The sequence below is a fragment of the Centruroides sculpturatus genome, unplaced genomic scaffold (assembly GCF_000671375.1).
Source record: "Centruroides sculpturatus isolate CEXI.00-Female unplaced genomic scaffold, Cexi_2.0 scaffold468, whole genome shotgun sequence".
In the NCBI taxonomy this organism is placed as follows: domain Eukaryota; kingdom Metazoa; phylum Arthropoda; class Arachnida; order Scorpiones; family Buthidae; genus Centruroides; species Centruroides sculpturatus.
In genome coordinates, this window is record NW_019384707.1 from 488,866 (window position 1) to 500,276 (window position 11,411).

Here is an 11,411-nt window from a genome sequence, read left to right on the forward strand (position 1 = left end):
TAAGTTTATGGTTAAATCATGTCTCTTCCTTTGTTAACATGTAAATTGTTCATTAAGAGAAAGAATACACACAAACACACACACACACACAACGTCCTATTTATACATAATTAGGTTAGTTTAATTATATTCAATGAAAAATCTTAACTATTAAAAGATTTTAACTACTAAAAGATGTATTATAAGACTTGAATTGTTTCCTGGTATAAAATATTTAAAAAAAAAATTATAGGTGAATTTATAAAATATTCAAATCAACATTATTGTATTCTTAGAATATGATAAAACATCTTAATCATCAGTACATACTTTATCCCACTCACATATGAAATAATAGGATTAGTTTAGGCCTATGTTTTAATCAGGAAATTAAACTCTGGCCTCATTACTAGACCTTGTACTATATAAATAATTAATAAAGATTATCAATCGCATACCGTGATAAAATAAAAAAAATTATTAAATTAGCATTTATATTGCTTATAAATTAAGTCAAAGTATAGATCTTTATAATGTATTCTTGTATTTAAAACAAATATTTTCTATAGAATACATTCAATATTTTGTTACATACGAATAAAAGGAAGAAGTGTGCTTCCTGTAAATTTATTACATGTATCATTGTCCTGTTAGTTGCAGCTTGTAAGCTTAGTCGAAACGGAAATTAAGAGCTTCCTGGCTATGAAAAAAAGTGACTTGTTATAGCACCTGCCGACTTCTGCATAAATATAAAACTGTGTTATACATATATACCTGTATATTGTAAGTGTTATTGATTTTTAAGTGTTTTTTTATGAAACATTCATAAAGTACAGTTATCACACGTTGTTACTAAATTAACCTGTTTTATACGGACAGAAAAAAGTAGTTTATATGTAGTTAAATATCGGAAACATTGTTTAATATACAGTATTTTATTAAATTAAAATAACTCAGGCATGAATGGCTCGGATTTAGTTATTATTTTTATATAAACTTTCGTTATTTTAAGTTAATTTTAGTAAATTAAACACATTAAATATTTTCATATTGATAAGATATTAAAGTTTTAAACAAGTTTGCATTTTTATATTTAAGAACAAAAAAAAATGACCGAAATTTAATAAAAGCAATTAAATTTAATTTACTATAAAAGTAACGAACTTTTCCTAATTTAACTCAGTAAATCTCAGGTGATATTGTTGTTCTATTTTTATCAATATTTATTATATCCATACTAAAAATATAAGTCGATTTATTCTGCATTAAATTTATAAGTTTAATTTTACTGGCATATTATATAATGTAACATTAAAATAAACTTAAAAATCAACTTAAAAAAGGGAAGAAATCCGCGCTTCCTGGTTAAAGTATCGAAATAATGTCGATATAAATCGTACAATATGCTTTTAGAATTATATTTTTATAGCATCATAGCAATTTAAGGAGTGTTTCATCTTATTTAATACAGATCAAATGACTGGATGTATGATAGTATCGATCGTATTGAAGTGTATGATAACGTCGTACAGTTGTAATCCTATGAAATGTTTCGATTACTGAAGAAAAATCGTATTCTTACATCATAAAAAAACGAGACATATTGTTAGAAAACTGTAACTCACAGTTATTACAATGAAAGACAATGGTAACCTTACTAAGTATTGTTACAAATTATTACACATCTACAATAACAAACAAACGTATATTAACTATTAATTTAATTCAAATAAACATCTAACAAATATATTTGAAAGATTATTATATAATATAATTTTCTCACAAAATTAATTCTGATAGAAAGTGAAATGAAAATTCACAACACGAAATTCCATTAATGACGTGATAATTTACATTAAACAATTTACATTTAGGAAAAGTTTCCAAAAGGGATTAAAACTCGGCATCCGGATTAGATGTAATTTTACCAGATTTTTTTTTATGTTTAAATGTTTTGTTATAACTTATTGGGATGTAATTTGAAAAAAAAATTGTAGACCTATATACTTCCATTGTCGTATGTCTGTCTGTCCTTCCTTAATCTTGAGAACGGTATTATATAGATGAAAATCGAGACCAGATGTGGAAATATTAGGAGCAGAAGGTTCCCAATTAACTATATACAAACTTCCGATATAGAGAGGAAGTCATTTTATTTCAGTTCAAAGATTTTCCCCTGAAAGGAGTTAGTTAGATGACTGGCACGACACTATTGTTAACAGGAAAAGTATAATGTATTGTACAACGGAAAGACACTAGTAATTTGAAATCGGGAGCATATATTTTAAATTAAATATATGAATAAAAATTGCAGCCCGATATTGTGATCATATATGCTCGTTAAATAATATAAATAACGAGCAAAAATTTCAGGCTGCAATTTTTAATCATATTTTATAATTTATTTAATTTAAAACATATGCTCTTCACCTCAAATTAGTAATGTCTTGTCGCTGTATATCATACTTTTCCTGTTAGCAAGCCCCTGTACATCATACTTTTCCTGATAACAATAGAGTCGTGCAGATCGTCTACGTAACGTCGTTCTGGAGAACATTTTTGAATTGAAGTCACGTGATTTCCTCTCTATAATGGAAGTTAGTATATAGTTAATCGGAGTCTTCTGTTCCTAAGCTTTACATATCTGATCTCGACTTTTATCTATCTCGAGATTAAGGAAAAACAGACAGACAGGTAGACGGCCGACAGTGAGAATTTATAGATCTACAATTTTTTTTTAAATCGCAGCCCAATAATAATTTTTATATAATAATTAAAGGTAAGATCTATACGAACCGAGATCGTTAAACTCTCCTTTACTCAATAGATCTTATCTACAGTAAAAGTACTATTCCTGAAAGGGGAAAAAATAAAATAAAATAACAGATAAAAAAAAGAAAATAGATCTCTAGGGAATAATTAAAAAGTTATAAAATTCTTAAATGGAAGATAACAAACACTCTAGAAGAAATCAATAAAGGAAAAGGCACGTATCTACGGGATAAAGTTGGATGTAGGAATTATGTTTTTATGTATTTATGCGTTGATTTATGTATATAAAACTCATTTAATTACGATTATAGGTTATTGGGCTGCAATTTGAAAAAAAATTGTATACCTATAAACTCCTACTGTCGTCTGTCTGTCTGTCTTTCCTTCCTTAAGAACGATGTCAGATAGATAAAAATCGAGACTATATATGGAAAGCTTAAGGGCAGGAGGCCCTGATATAGCTTCATGGGTCCCCATGAAGCTATAACGCTCCACCATCTGCAAGACTACATAATACAGTATATACTCTTTAGGTATTTAAAAGGCTTGAATTAATCTTAAAATACTCAAAAGTATCTCGATCCATCTCTGCCCAGGAAATTAAGTTAATATATATAATATACACGGGATTAAACTGCACGCAATTATTTTTATTAAACAATAAACTAAATCTTACTACTTTAATTTACATAGAATATATATCCTTTTAACATTTAGAAACTTAATTTATCTCTTGCTACGTTCTCTGTACACTGAGATATTTATTAAGTAAACTTAATGCAACTAATAATTACTTCAGAGATTTAAATAAAAAAAATAATAAATAAATTTCTACTTAACATAATTGGATTCGTCTTGAAACAGTTTGTTGTCTCGAAACGAAATTAAACCTTCCTTGATTCCAATCATTTCAATATAATAACGACTTTTATTTCCAATTATTAGCTTATTATTAAGATTATCAGAACTCGAATTATTATTATTATAGATAAGAATAAAAGCCAAAAATCTTTTCAAATTAAGCGTATTTAATCTTATAGAATGTAGATGTTTAATTAGTAGATTCTCCTGCAATTTCCTGTACATTTTTACTGCCCGTCCGTCTGTCCGTCCTTCATTAATCTCAAGAGCAGATTTAGATATAAGAAAATCGAGACAAGATATGAAAAATTTAGAGGTCAAAGGTCCCGATTAACTATATACGAACTTCCGAACTGAATCGGAAGTTACGTAATTTTCTAAATTACGACATTATAAACTCTGTGAAATTAAAAAAAAAATTCTTTTAAAGTTAAGAATTTTAAATTTATTTTTATTTATTTATATTATTTACGTCTACATATTTTATTAATTTTTTCTACTTTTAAACGGTTTATTGATTATTATAAATGTAAAATATATTTAATATTCATTCCCAACGAATATTTTATGTCAATTATTTATGATACAATTTTTTAAAGGTATCTAATAAATGCATTATGTATAAAAGTTCAGTCGCTTCTCGAAAATATATATATATATATTTATCCATTTAAAAAGAAATATTCTTTGTAGGGAATAAATATATCTGTATACTTCTGTTAAAAGGAAATAAATTTGTTTTCATGAAAATATATAGATCAGGAAATATTTATGTATTGAAATAAATATTTTTTTAAAAGTATATATAGGGACTGTATATACATTCATTNATATATATATATATATACGTGCTTTTTATAAAGTCTGTCCATATATGAGTGTATGTAAGAAGAACGCTATAGCGAGGTTAAAGAGTTTGTACTCATGTATAGATCTTCCTCGTAAATATTAAAGAACTATTCCATAACTGGATTAACCATTAAACAAAATAAGCACGCGCTTAGGGCCTCCAGGACCATAGAAATCTTTCATTGCCTGATCTACCATGTGGACAGTGGCAGGTTATTCTATGGGCGAAAAGAAAAATTGTCTGGGAAACCCATTTTCCTCGAAGAAAAATGTCTGAAATCAACACTGTAATTGCCCCCTAATTCGAATTTGTTTGAATCCCCTGAAGCTACGACACTCCACTGCATGTGGTGCAAAACTGCAAATGGTGAGGCTAAAACGGGGTCCATAAAAATGGGTCCCCCCAGAATAAATGAAAAAAAAAATTACTATATTTACTGGCTTATAAGACACTGTTACAATTTTTAAGTGTATCAAAAATGTATTTTATCTTTTATTATTATTTTTGAATTATATACACAGTATATAGAGGGCTCCAAAACATTTTAAGGCCTCTAAAAGTCTTAATCCGACTCCGAACCCTTCAATACAATTTTGCATTTTAAACCGCATTATCGCCATCAAATTACCCTATTTTCGAACCTTTCAACTCAAATTTGTGTGTATATATCATCACTATAATATTTCAATTGAAATCGTTTAAAGTACAATACTTCGATTTAGCGCCATACCCCTCGACTTAATGATAATTTAAGACGTGAACGAATGACGGTAGTAAATAGAGGTTTAAATATATTATTAATTAAAAGAAAATTGTTCATCTGAAATTCTTAAATTGAACAATATTTCTTTAAAACATTTCAGAAATAATCTTTTATCAGTAAGCGCCTGGAAATGAAAGTTAGAAAACAGGATTAATCACACGAGAAAAAAAAGGTATATATATTTATATATCTATATCGAATTAAAAAATAAATAAATAAAAATTATATATATATATACTTCATCTATAGGCTATAGATTTTAATTTTCTTAAGTAAAAAAAAAAAAAAAGAAGNATCCTCCTCCATTCCATTGCAATGTTTTTCTTAATCAGATTTTTGCAAGATGGATTTGTTTATCGTTAAAGAACCATGCAAAGTCTTCAAAGATATTAAAAAGAACTGATGAGAAGTCTATGGTATAATTTTATTTCGGGTTCTACATGGATACTCTATATGAGATCTATGTGATGTAGTCCATCCAAGTGACTGTGTTATAAAACTTGTGTGTAATTTGGGGATAACATTCTGTCTTAATTGCAGTTTTTAGCTTAAAGAGAAAAACAAAGGCATTTTCGTACAGGATGCCCATTTTATTTAATTGAATGCCCACAAGGGGGTTTTCAATTAAATAAATTGGAAAGTCGGTACAGTAGAAATAATAGTTTATTGTCAAAAAAATACCATCATATAATAAACTATATTGCAACGAAAAAAAAAAAATAATAATAATAATGCTACCATCTATAAAGTTCGTACGTATTATTTATTTACTCACAGATATATTTTTCAAAATATATTGATTAATAAAGATATTTAATCCGAAAATTCTTTATTATTTTTTGTTTATAATTCAAATATGGCGTCTAATTCAATATCGAAAATGACGTGTACCCGTCAATCGACCAATGAAAATTCAGCTAATTACATTAAGTATGAATGACATTTACCGAATTTATGCATTAATATTTTGTGTTAACGTTGTGATAGACTTATCAAAATTATAAAGGCATAGATTTTTATTTATTATTTATAAATGCAACGAAAAGTAATAAATAATAGAAATCATAACTGAATTTAATAATTACTATTCTAAAATATTAATAAATGGTTTAGATTCATTTTAATTACACGTATGAGTAAAGTATTATCAATTAGATCGTACTCAGAACTATTTTTTTTTTATTTAAAAAAATTACTTTAGAGATTAATAAATGGATGAGGATCACTCTATACGAAAGGTAGAGTGATCCTAATCAGTGTTCTACTGCTTATAATTATTTAATAATTTAGTTTTAATCTATAAATTTTATATACACATCAAAATTTGTATGTTAGGTGAAGAGTTCTAGCATATCCTCACGAAATTTGGCACGAATATTCATGCTACCATAAAAAAAATACTGTGGGTCCCTCCCGAGCACGTGTAAAGCCCACTCTTAACTTATGTTCCAGAAATTTTTGCTGTTTTGTAGTCAGTAAATGTATATTTTGGTTACTAAGGTCATTGTTTTCATCACCTTCTTCCAAACAAAACCAATCGCCCGCCCCTCAAAAGCATGAGCAACACAGGGCACAAGCAGCTAGTTTCATATAGAAACGAATGAAACTTGTATGAAATTCAGGATAGAGTATTCGTTTTCACCTGTTTAGATGTAGGAAAATGAAGACTTATTTTACTGGGTATTGTCATTATTTTAATAAGCAAAATTTCATATCATTACAATCTGGCAGAAAACCTTCAAAATATAAATATCAGTCTATTCAAACAACATCAAAATTATTGATAAAAATGCAAAATTACAAGAGATTAATACATATACAGTCGACCCCCCTATAACACTCTTGATTTTTCCGTTTTATATGAATTCCATGTTGTACGAGTCACTTAAATTTTACAAATACGTATGCCGGGCTGTGAACGGCTCACGTATTTGTAAAATCTAAGTGACTCGTACAACATGGAATTCATATAAAACGGAAAAATCAACAGTGTTATAGGGGAGTCGACTTTGTATAACTTCCTTCTATACATCTAGAAATTTTTAATATAACCTTATATCAGTAAAATAATTATAGAAATTATAGTAAAAACTACTAGTTACTGTTCATTACATATCAAAGCAAGATATCAATCATGTATACATATGTTATTTACAGTCTAATCACATTCAACTCCATTAAACAAATTGGAAAAAAATCTATAGCGTAATCGGAGAAGGATCTAAGAAGTCCTGGTTTACTTTGTAAATAAATAAATAAAGAAACATTCAAATAAGTACAGTAAGAGATTTGAATGTGACAAACTTATATATAGAATATCTAAGAAGAATTTTACTCTTTATCCACACACAGTGCATGCAGGAGTGATGTAGGTTTGCACGTTCTAAGCCAGGCCCTCTTAATATTGTTTCTATTTAGGTACATTCCATTTATTTGTGTGATTTAAATCTTTTGATTCTTACAAGTTAATGGAATTCAAATTTGCTTAAAGTAAACATAATTTTGAAGGATTGGTTACGTATCTCATTTCAAAATAGTATCAAATAACAGTATACTCAGTCAGAAAGGATTCATTCTTAATATCAGGAATTAAATTCCTATTGGAATAAATAGAGATATTCGCGTAATTTAACTATTAAGCAAACATGAGAATAGCTTTGTAAAATATATAACACATTAAATAATCTTATTTTTAACTTTTTACCGTTTATAAATGCTTAAACAAAATCTAAACCTTTCTTAAACCAACAAAATCTTGTTAAATAGAAATTTATATAGACGTAATAGATGACGATATTTGCTTACCATATCCGTTTTTAATCCACATGAAATTGGTAATAAAATTTAATCCTCAATAATCACTAACACAGTTTGCATTAATTTATGTTGTCATAATCCCTCCTAAACTATAAATAACATATTTAACACATTCATTATATAGATAGACCTACATTGTAACCTTATATATTATATACTATTATTATCCGTTTAACACACACACACATACACATTCATTTTTATATATATAGATATATGCTCTCGATCTCAAGTTAGTAGTGTCTTGCCCCTTTACATCATACTTTTCCTGATAACAGCCATGCAGGTCATCTATGTAACACCATTCTGATGGGAAATTTTAATCGAAATCACATTGATATATAGTTAATCGGGGCTTTCTGCACTCGAGCTTTAATATATGATCTCGATTTTGATCTATTTAATTGCATTCTCGATATTAAGGAAGGACAGACAATGGCAATTTATGGGCTTACAATTTTTTTTCAAATTGCAGAGGAGGTGGGCTTTAGGAATATTTGGTTGTGAGGAACCTCCACAGTATTTATTTTTAGGGTGTTAAAGAATATTTATGCCAAATTTAGTGTGGATAAGTTGAACGGTATAGAACCCTTTACCTAACATACATATAAAAAAAAGAAAAAATTCGGTTTTTATGTAAAAAAAAGAGTAAACTTTCTATACATCTATAGACGAATTTATACGTCAAAAAAATTTATTTGTATACAATTTAATTATTTAAAATAAAAATTGCGGATCGCGGTTTTCTTAATTATAAAAGACAAATTTAATTATTCATCCTGTTTCTAATTAATTAAAGTGAGTAAATTTTTTTTTCTCTTAATCACAAGCTGAATGATCTGAGTTTGCAAGATAATTATTTATAATTTAAAGAGAACAGTTTGGAATATGTAACCTTTTCTTTAATGTCTCTTGTTAATTACACAAATAACAATTATTTTTATATTTAATGTTAGGCAAATTTTTCTTTTTAAAAAATGAATTTAGATAAATGCTAAACAATTATTTTCACTTATTAGAAAAATTATATATATATATATATTAAACTATACATTTAACACGCAAATTTTCTTCACACAAAAAAATAATTAGTAAAAATGAATTTGCGAGTTTTTTTTTGTTTTTTCTTTATATATTTGTTAGAGAAATCATTTAAAATGTTTAATTAATTATGTGTTTAATGAAAAATACAATTCTAATTATTTTATAAGTCCGAGACATTAATTTACTTGAAAGAAAGATTTCTTTTCCATGCAAATTATAATTAAAAAAATCATTTTTCAAACTGATAATAAATAAATAAAACTTTTTTGTTTAATTGAAAAAAAAGGTATTAAAACATATTTAAAAATTTATTTATGTTTATCAATTAGATCTTTATCTAAACTTTAAACTTTACACATAAGTACAGTACATACATGCAGTACATTTTCTGTATGTCATCATCTTTCAATTGGAAGTTGAAGCAGTTCTTTACTCAAAAGTAACTTTATAATTAATAAATACAGGTGTAGACTGTATTTATTATATAGGTTAATGTATAAAAAATATATGTAGATGTTTTTGATAGATTTATATAATTTATATTTTAGTATGTATATACAGTCGACCCCCGTATAACACTGTTGATTATTCCGTGTTATATGAATTCCATGTTGTACGAGTCACTTAGATTTTACAAATACGTGTGCCGGGCTGTGAACGGCTCATGTATTTGTAAAATCTAAGTGACTCGTATAACATGGAATTCATATAAAACGGAATAATCAACAGTGTTATAGGTGGGTCGACTGTATATAAAACCAAGGTAGCAAGGTACAGTACATGTATATATAAAAGTTAGAGGAACTACAGTATGGGTGTAGAAGAGCCGCAGGTGGCACCGTATGTATATTATGTTGCTGCCAGTGGCTGCCTTGGGGTAAAATATACATGTATATTTTGCCCTAAGGCGGCCAATAACAAGAACATAAATGGCCGTTATTTGGAGATTATTTTGTAAGCATTTTTGTTAAAAAAAAAAAATATATATATATATATATATATATAATTCCTGAAAAAATAGGCAATGTATAGAGGTGGATGTTATTGAAGATCTCTATTAATATAGGTAATGTTAATTGTGTATGTTAATATATATATTATCATATATGTTTAGCGTTACTTTTATATATAATATGTATATATATGTGTGTGTGTTTGTGTTACTTTGTATATGCGTGTTAATCTTTTATGTATCTAGCAATTGTTTTAATGCTTTCGGGTCTTTATAATTTCAGAATAGATTAAATTCATTAATAATAATTAAAGAAAAATAAAACTCATTATACAATCGATACACAATTATAATTACAAGCAATCCCAATTTTAAAATCTTAATTATAATTAATTATATAATCAATTATTGTAAACTATAATAATCAACGTTATCCGTAATTATTGTTGCAACCTAACTTTAACTGTAATTAAAATGCCTTATTTGCCACCGATACCAAAGCAGATTAACATTAATAACAACTCCTTATTATCATTTATTTTTAATTATATTAAAGTTATTAATTTCTCTACAACAAATTTTCATCTCCGAAACAAATTTAATTCGTTAAAATAATAAAAAATACTGTAATAAATGTAATCTTGAAGAAGTGAAATCTCAATTTTCTAAAACACCTTATACCAGTGTTATGCAACAACATACTGATTAAATTCTATTTTAGTTCCCTTATATTTTTATAATGTATCCTCCAGGAAAGAAATAAAAAAAAAAATATATGTGGAGGGGTGAAAAAGGTAGAAGTTTCTGTTAAATTTTTGTTTTCTTTAATAAAAATCTCGTGTTGAGATTACTTTAAGAAAACAACTGAACTAATTTGTTTTATAGAATAAGAATTGGACTATGTCAATCAAGACAGCTGCGCCATTTTTATTGACAAGTTGATTTATTTCTCTCTTCTTTTGATAAATCACTACGAAATTGCCTCTGTCGTGTAAGTTTTTTCCTTTTTTTTCCTCTCCCTTCTCCTACTTTAGTTAAGATTTAATTAAGTAATATAATGTTCTATCATATCTACTTTCACGTTTCTCGCGTTTTTTTATCAATATTATTTCAGTAATAGAATAAAAACAAATCATAGAAGCTAATTGCTTTCTAGCAAATTTCAATATCGTGTAATTAAAAATAAATAAATAAATAAATAATAAAATTATAATTTAAATTCTTAATATTAAAAATATAAATTAAAATTTCATACGGATTTCTTGTTTATATTTGTAGAAATTTTAAACTTTTATCTCGAACGATATTCGAGATATTTTAGTATATATAATACGGGCAGACATACAGACGACCTTTTGTTTTTTTTTTTTTTT

General features: G+C 26.8%; 1 protein-coding gene across 1 annotated transcript in view; it reads left to right on the forward strand.

Annotated features, from left to right (window-relative positions):
• Positions 1-718: 718 nt before the first annotated feature.
• LOC111627696 overlaps positions 719-11,411 on the forward strand; it is a 32,093-nt gene continuing 21,400 nt past the window's right edge. The window contains exons 1-2 of the mRNA XM_023371314.1: positions 719-762; positions 10,924-11,029. The gene's annotated coding sequence lies outside the window, so the exon portion shown is untranslated. The remainder of the gene's footprint in view (positions 763-10,923; positions 11,030-11,411) is intronic.